Source organism: Cherax quadricarinatus, chromosome 59 (assembly GCF_038502225.1).
Source record: "Cherax quadricarinatus isolate ZL_2023a chromosome 59, ASM3850222v1, whole genome shotgun sequence".
Classification (NCBI taxonomy): domain Eukaryota; kingdom Metazoa; phylum Arthropoda; class Malacostraca; order Decapoda; family Parastacidae; genus Cherax; species Cherax quadricarinatus.
In genome coordinates this window covers 3,695,065-3,704,600 of record NC_091350.1, presented here as the reverse complement: position 1 = coordinate 3,704,600, position 9,536 = coordinate 3,695,065, and positions in this window count along the sequence as shown.

The window sequence follows — 9,536 nt, the reverse complement described above, 5'->3', positions numbered from 1 at the left end:
TTAACATTCAAAATTTTATTACATTATTGTTCCTTTCCTCAGTTTCATTTTTATCTGTGTCATCTCCATCATCGTCAATTTTATCTTCTTATGTTTCCTACAATTTATCACTATTAATATCTCCAGTGAGCTCCCTTTTTAATTATTGTTTTTTTAAAATTTTGCTCTCAATAATGATCAATTAAAGTCAATTAAGAGCCTGTTAATGGCCTTCAAAAACAGGCAGATGAAAGAGTATGGTGGTTGTCATGGCTACGACCACCAGGGCAGCATCCACCTGGTGCATATATATCACCATATTAACTGGAAGATACATGGTGGACGCCTGAGATGGTTTCTTCTTCTCCTCCCTCCCTCCATCACTCCCTGGGCCTTGATAATGTCTCAAGACAGACCGGAACGTCGTCGAAGGTTCCTTCTCCAAAGCCTGAAATTTTTGTGATTTATTCCAGCTACGGAATTGTGACTTGTTCCTAATGAAATGTGTGAATTATTTGTGATTTATTCCAGCTACGGAATTGTGACTTGTTCCTAATGAAATGTGTGAATTATTTGTGATTTATTCCAGCTACGGAATTGTGACTTGTTCCCAATGAAATGTGTGAATTATTTGTGATTTATTCCAGCTACGGAATTGTGACTTGTTCCCAATGAAATGTGTGAATTATTTGTGATTTATTACAGCTACGGAATTGTGACTTGTTCCTAATGAAATGTGTGAATTATTTGTGATTTATTCCAGCTACGGAATTGTGACTTGTTCCTAATGAAATGTGTGAATTATTTGTGATTTATTACAGCTACGGAATTGTGACTTGTTCCCAATGAAATTAAGTGTAAACCAATGAACATGAACTGAACTAAAGGCTTATGCAGTTTCCGAGATTAGATAAGATTCAGTTAGCTTATTATTCACTCCAAATCCATCCTCTGGACAGTATCGGAAGAGCATGTGGATGGGCAAAAAGCTCGTGAAACTAGGTCCTAAAAGGGTGAATAGGATTACGTGTATGTCAATTGCAAGCAAATTTAGGATACTTATTAAATATGAATGCTATCTTATTTTTAATAATAAGATATCATTTTTAGACCAATATAATAATATGCAGTAACATATGTTGGTATTAGTGTTATTTAATGCACTGGTTAGCTTGCTTTCCAAGTGACTATTAGGATGGCAGCTTGAAGAATATCTGCGACTTACTTGTGATCTATTTCGAGGATTTTAGCCACACAGCCAGTGATGTGGCCAGATTTCTTAGTTGATTGTCGTCAACTGGGCTGTTGCTACCAGTAGGTCGTGGTTCATCCCTCGTCTTTCATTCCTTCTATCAAGACTTGTCCTCCTTCCTTCCTGTTTCTTTCCTTTCTTTCCAGATGCTTTTCATTTCATTATCAGCCTTGCTTCACCCCCTTCTTTCCTCTCATTGTCTCAGGTAAACAACCTAATCTGTTGCGTAAAGAAAACTTACAGGTGAAACAACCAAATTTTGCTCCAGCATGTAAATATCAGATAGGAAAAAGTAGCCACACACTACAGGTGCTACCGTACAGAACAGAGCTGCCGCATAATGCGGGTGTTCCTAATTTGGTTGAATCTGAAGTAACCAGTGAGTGATGGCTGCTGGTGTTTTGTTCCTTCAGAAAGCCGGAAAAGTTGTTTTCCATAGTTCTTATATCAGGTATTAGTCATATGATGACCTGCTAACAGGAGCTGTGAGTTATATGACAGACGCCTTCCGGTGAGTTACCGGTTCAACCCGAGATGACGTTAGAGATCACAAAGTACAATGTGAGGAAGAGACTGCGTCTCCTACCATAGTGGATTTCACCGCCTCTCCTCCCCTTTTCAACAGACACCAGCCGTCAAAGCCAAATGAATCGGCCATTAACACACGTGTTTATTTGTTTCTCAGCAGTACGTCTCTACGTTGTCTTTGTTGTGAGGGAGGTTGTCTTTTGTGCTTTTTTGTCGTTCGTTGTCGTCGTGTTTCAGGGGTGTGCGTGTCGCCCAGCAGGAGACGACGGCAGGTAGTCGGCCCACCTCCTATTGCCACTTCCTATAACTTTTCTCTCTTTCTATCTCCTTCCATCGCCTTTCCTTTGACCCCTCCATCTCGTTCCTCCAGACATTCTTCATTTCCAACCCTTCAACATTAGCCTCGGCCACCTGGAAGTTCAATTCGTTGCATAATTAAGGCAAAACAAATAAAAATGAAAACGCATTTATGTGCATATGCAAATTGCAAACTTATCGCTTTGCCTGAAGACCCCCCGCGAATATGTACAAGTTTTTTCCTCCCTTTTATTTCCTAGACAAGTGGCTATTCCCTGCTGGATGGATCTTTGCTGCCTCCCTCCTAAGTTCTGCTCTCAGTGAGACGTATGATATAGTTTCTGTGATCTAAAGATTGAAGAAATGGAAAGAGACGAACGGAGGGATAAGAAGAGAGAGATGATATAATGATAATTATCATGATTATCCTGATGATGACTTTTATGATGTTAATGGTAACATCAACAATAATTATAATAATAATGATAATAATAATAAATAATTTTTAATCTGTTTTCTAAATTTGTACAGTAGGGAAAACCTAGACATGCAAGCAAGTCTTATTGCACCTGTTACCTAATTGACTCAGCAGTAAATAGGTACCAAGTTGTTAGCTGACTCTTGCTGGTGGCAATCTGGGAAGGGGTGAGGAAGGGAGGAGAACAGAATACCATAGATAAAGCTGGGATTTGTAATGATCTGACGTAGGACAAAGGATCTTTGCCTGTAATTTCTGTAACATTCTCTGCAAAATAGAAAGCAGACTATGTTTCTTTATCTGTAAAGTTTCCACTTAAGTGGAAATACACTTTTCAAGTGCTGCTTAACACACTTTACAGGTGTGCTGAGTACCAACATCTGTGTTCCACTTCGCTGGTATTGTCAGTCTGGACACCGTGAGACGTCAAAAGAGCATTTCATACACTACTCTTCTAGCTCAGTGAATGACCTCTCTGCTTAAAAGAGAAAGGACCTGGGTTGAATCCCCGGGCGATTTTGAGATGTAGGGATAAGTCTCCTTACATCTCCTGCCTCTGTTGGCCTAACAGTAAACAGGTACCTGTGTATTAGTCAACAGTGGCGGGTCATATTTTAGTTAAAAGAACCAATGGATCCTAACGGAAATAAACCACACCGCTCGCTATTATTATTTTTATTATTATTACCAACACGAACCATTATCATTTTTTTAATCACTAAAATAACCATCGCCTATTTTTACGACTGGTTTATCCTTCTATTATTCTTTATTCATTACTCTTACATTCTCCCCTGTGTGACAACTCTTGACGTAGACTTATCCTTTTCTGGGAGGTATCTTCATTGTTATTTAAATTATGATGACACTTGCCAATGATAATGACGGAGGAGTGACCCACTGGGGTTAGTCTGAGATGGTCTGAGGTCAAGGGTCATAGCTGAGGTCAAGGGTCACAGCTCTGGGAGCTGACATAGTGCTCTAGGCAGGTATACATTCCTGCTGATTGTGGTGGTAGTGGGGATGGTGGTAGTGTGGAATACTTGTTGTAGTGGTGGGGTGCTGGTGATGTGGTGGGGAGGGGGTGGTTAAAGTGGGAAGGCAAAGACAGACGTGGTAGTGAGGGGGTGGATAGAATAAGAGGGTGTGAGCTTATAGGTAGTGGAAGGACGCTGTGTGTGTGTGTGTGTGTGTGTGTGGTGTGTATGTACACGCTTACGAGCAAGTGCAGAATGGGATGCTGCAGTGAAATATACACACACGCATACATCTCCGTGTGTGTATGCGTATATGCGCATTTCTCCAGCACACCAGGGTCGCGACAGACACACACGCAAACACATTAGCATGCACCTCGCGGAGCAGACAACGACACTGAGTCCTGCTTACCAGGTTAACTCACCCATGAGTTACTTCTGCTGGGTGCTCCGCTTGACGGCCTCGACCGCAGGCGCCGCACCTCTCCCAGTCTGCGGCAAACATTAGGACCGCAGGCGGGTGTGGTTGTGGTCACTAGTGCATTACGACGATCGCCTAGTCATGTGTTTGCCATGTAGCAGTTTGTAAGGTGGGGACTTGCTACCGCTCCTGTTTCTACCGAGTCATATATATATATATATATATATATATATATATATATATATATATATATATATATATATATATATATATATATATATATATATATATATATATGGTATAAACCTTGGTAATAAATACCGACAAGTTGGTTTAGAAAGACACGTAAGCAAACACTATAACATATTTATTAGAAAACGTTTCGGTCCTGGGACCTTGATCACTTCTAACATACAGAGGTAGAAAGACATTATATATATATATAGGCGGAGAGTGAGATGTGACGCACGTGACCTGAGGAATGTCATAAGAACACAGGAGTCACATGATTTCATCGTCTACCCGTCCTCATCATAGGTAGAGGTTGTTTTGATAGGGACCTGCCTCGCGTGGGCCAGTAGGCCTTCTACAGTGTTCCTCCATTCTTATGTTCTTATGACATTCCTCAGGTCACGTGCGTCACATCTCACTCTCCGCCTATATATATGTCTTTCTACCTCTGTATGTTAGAAGCGATCAAGGTCCCAGGACCGAAACGTTTTCTAATAAATATGTTATAGTGTTTGCTTACGTGTCTTTCTAAACCATATATATATATATATATATATGTATATATATATATATATATATATATATATATATATATATATATATATATATATATATATATATATATATATATATATATATATATATATATGTGTGTGTATCAGTTCAAACGGATATAAGCAGTCTAGTTGCAGACATCGAGCCCATGAGTGAGTAAACGAAAACAAGGAGGCACACACCCACACACTAGCACAAGTGCACACATACACACACATATACACACAATGGCTCCTGGAGTTGAACCCCACGAAGTACAAACTCATGAAGATTAGAGAAGGGGAAAGAAAACCATAGACGGAGTACAGTCTAGGGGACCAGAGACTATAAACCTCACTCATGGAAAAGGATCTTGGGGTGAGTGTAACACCAGGCACATCTCCTGACGAGCACATCAACCAAATAACTGCTGCAGCATATGGGCGCCTAACAAACCTAATAACATTCCGACATCTCAATAGGGAATCGTTCAGAACCCTGTAAAGTGTGTATATCAGGCCTATATTGGAGTATGCAGCACCAGTTTGGAACCCACACCTTGCCAAACACGTACGGAAATTAGAGAAAGTGCCAAGGTTTGCATGAAGACTAGAACCGGAGCTAAGGGGTATGTCCTACGAGGAGAGGTTAAGGGAACTCGACCTGACATCACTGGAGGACAGGAGAGATAGGGGGGATATGATAACGACATATAAAATACTGAAAGGAATTGACAGGGTGGACAGAGACAGGATGTTCTAGAGATGGGACACAACAACAAGGCGTCACAATTATAAGTTGAAGACTCAGATGAATCACAGGGTTGTTAGGAAGTATTTCTTCAGTCACAGAGTTGTCAGGAAATGGAAAAGTCTGGGAAGTGATGTAGTGGGGCAGGATCCATACATAGCTTTAAGAAGAGGTATGATAAAGCTCATGGAGCAGGAAGAGTGATCGAGTAGCGCCAGGAGCTGTGAATCGACCCCTGCAACCACAATTAGGTGAGTTCATATAAACACACATATATACACAAACGCAAACACATATATATTCATAAACACACAAACACACACACACGCACACACACACACACACACACACACACACACACACACACACACACACACACACACACACACACACGCACACACACACACACACACAGACACACACACACGCACGCACGCACACACACACACACACACACACACACACACACACATACACACGCACACACACACACACACACACACACACACACACACACACACACACACACACACACACACACACACAAGACAGGATGTTCCAGAGATTGGACACAGTAACAAGGGGACACAGTTGGAAGTTGAAAACACAGATGAATCACAGGGATGTTAGGAAGTATTTCTTCAGCCACAGAGTAGTCAGGAAGTGGAATAGTTTGGGAAGCGAAGTAGCGGAGGCAGGATCCATACATAGCTTTAAGCAGAGGTATGATAAAGCTCACGGTACAAGGAGAGTGACCTAGTAGCGACCAGTGAAGAGGCGGGGCTAGGAGCTTGGACTCGACCCCTGCACCCTCAACTAGGTTAGTACAACTAGGGGAGTACACACACACACACACACACACACACACACACACACACACGTAACAATTCCACATGTATGATATACTTCTAACTATCAGAATAGGACAGTGAAAGTAGAAACGTAATACTTACCTGAGCTAATAAGCACATTCAGTATCAGCCATATTATCAGCGGTGCTAAAGATTTTTATAGAGTAGTTTATGCTAATAATTCCTAAGTGAAGCCTCCAAGACACTGCTAAACTTTCATGCCACGTACAGTTATGGTACTCATCAGCCACTTAATACGGCAGTAAGATCTAAGTAACCTTGAAAGACAAGATTGAAGTGTTTTTTAAGAGAAATTTCCGCCCTCAGCTGAGCTTTTGGTTATCTGACAGAGGCCAGAGGTGCTGCTATTTTAATTTATGAAAAAGAGCCTCTTAACAGGAGTTACGAGGCAAAACGCTGATGAATTTCTGAGCTTAAGTTTCGGTAAACACGAAGCCTCGCAAAGATTCGTTTATATCTCGATAAAAGTGAGAATTCAATTTCGTAGCGATGATACCGTTCTTAGCGAACCTCGCCGCTAAAGGAAGTTAAACTGGACCTCTAACCATATGTGTAAAAAACGGCATCATCTACTCAATGTATAAAAAAAAATATCACAAACAAATCATATAAGCTTTCAAAACACCCTCGTGTAATTCTTGCTCAGTAAGCTTGAGGGAAGTCAGAGGCGCTTACAGGAACAATTTGTCCAGATCCTGGGCCGGCGTATCCAAACATAGCTGTACCCAGCCCAAATTAGAGAGCGGCCCTCGACTTGATGAAATTAAACACCATTGAGATATCTTTTGTAATGAGGAAGGAGGACCAGAGTGAGAAATTACGAGGGGTGGAGATGATAAGCGGTTGTCGGGAGGGAGAGAGACAGAGAGAGAGAGAGAGAGAGAGGAAGAATAGGAGAGTTAGTGTGAGAAACGGGAGAGTAAGAGTGTTTGGAAGAGGGAGAGAGAAAGAGGAAGAAAGAGTAGTAAAAAGAGGGGGTGTGAGGAAGAGTGAACGAGGGAGAAACGTAGGTAGAGTGTGAGGAAGGGAGAAAAAAAAGAAGGAAGAGAGGTAGGGAGAGAAACAGGATGCATTAATATTAGGAAGACTAGAGTGTGTTATGAATGAAAGGGGGAAAGAACTCATTAAGAGAAAGAGGAATGAAAGAGAACCAGAAGGGAGGAAAGGACAAGGAAAGAATGAATGAGGAAGATGGGAGGGGAGGAAGGAAGAAGACAAACGAGGGGATGGATGCTGGTTTTATCTGGGGTAAAAATGCGAATTAGGAAGAATTTGAAGGAAGTGAAGAAATGACGAGAGGCAAGAAAGAAAAAGATACATGAGAAGGGAAAGAGTAAGAAGAAAGCAAATAGTGGAGGTAGAAAGAAGAGGAAGATGAGAGATAAAAGATAAAAAGGAAGAGAAAATTAAAACGAAACCTATGAAAAAATCCTTCATTAGCTTCGTTAACTCCAGCAAGATACTCTAAGAAGTGAAGAAATGGAAGGGGGAGAGAAAAATTGAAAAAAAGAAAGTCTAATGAAGAGGAAGACGGAGGATGGGGAGGCCAGGAAGGACGAGATGATGGGAGGGAGGAGTGAACGAATTAGGAAAAATAAGAAAGGAGGAAGGAATTGAGTGGCTGAACGACATTCAGAACAGCGTAGCGTGCCGCTACGCTGTTCTGAATCACAGTTTACGCAGAGGGGGGAACAAGAGCTACGCTTCCCCGTCATATTTCATTACACAGGAGAGGGTTCATAGGTAAGGATGGGGAGAGGAGAGGGGGAGGGGGAAGGGGGAAGAAGAGGGTTGGGGGAAGAGGCGGGGGGGGGGGGGGGGGCGAGGGAGTGTGGGGGTACTAAAGAGAGGTTGTTCTCACCTCCACACTGCATTTCCGATCCCCCCCTCCACTTCTTCCCCTCATCATTACATCTCCCAACACCTTACATCTTCCGACCCTCATCATTCCTCCACAGCTCCTCATCTCCCCACCTCTCCTCGCCTCCATCTCTCCCAAACTCCCCTCTGTACCACCTGTTCTCACTACCTCCTCTACCCTTCCACTCCTTTCCCCATGCTATTATTCTCCACACATCTCTCCCCACCTCTCTTCCTCACCTCATCTCTTTCTAGCGCCTCTCTCCACCTCCGCTTCCCACCATTTCATCCCCTCCTCTTCCCACTTCCCCTCCCAATCTCCTCTTCTCACATCCCCTCCCCACCTCCCTGTCTCCCTCTCTCCCCGAGCTCCTTAACTAATGCTCCACCATTATCTCTGAAGTCTTAATGGTGTAATGGACTATTACGAGAGAAATATTTATGGAAAAACCAAGATGGCAAACACTTGCAAAGAATCAGCTAGTTGCAGCTAAGACTAAACCAATGTTGCAACAATGTCCACCTCTCTCGTAAAGTAACGTGCGCATTCGTTTCGAGTTCTGTCTTTAAGAGGACGGTGGATCGAGCCTCCGACACTCGTTCCGAAGTTGCTGCATAAAGTGTCGTATGCGTTCGTTTTGGGTTCGTTCTAACATCAAGCTGAAAGTCTGTCCATCTGTCTCATTGAGGGCGGAGGATCGAGCCTCTGCAACACTCCTCGCTCATGATTCCCATACATTTTAAGGTCTTTATTATTATTATTATTATAATTATTATTATTATTAATTTTATTATTATTATTATTATTATTATTATTATTATTATTATTATTATTATTATTATTATTATCTGTTGTTGTTATTGATATAATTGGGAAATGTCACAGAAAAGTTTATACAGGGCCTTGAAGATAGGATATAATCAGATCTGATACTAGGAATGAGAAGGAATAGCTCCAATTCTCTGAATCAAAAGTCCTTTTCTAAAAGCCACCCTCCCCCGTCCTCGTCCAAGAAGGGCCACGCTCGCATGATTGTAAACAAACCGCCAGTGCTGCCCCTGGCGGTGTGAGAATGAAGCTTGGGTGTCATGATGCTAGGACTAGCCGAGTAATATTTCACGGTATATCTCACACTTCGGTATCTTCATGAGTCGACTTAAGCGTCAGAACGAGCAACGATAACACCGGTCGGTCGGATGGCTGCATTTAGCCGTCATAAAACGTCAACGGAGAAATTTAAAACGGTGCTTGAAAATGCTCACTGCAACTATAGCGTCTCTTTAAGGGGGTTCCTGGTCTATTATTTTTATTTCCTAAGGTTCATGAACCGCTATAGTCAGAAAAAAAGGGTAGTAT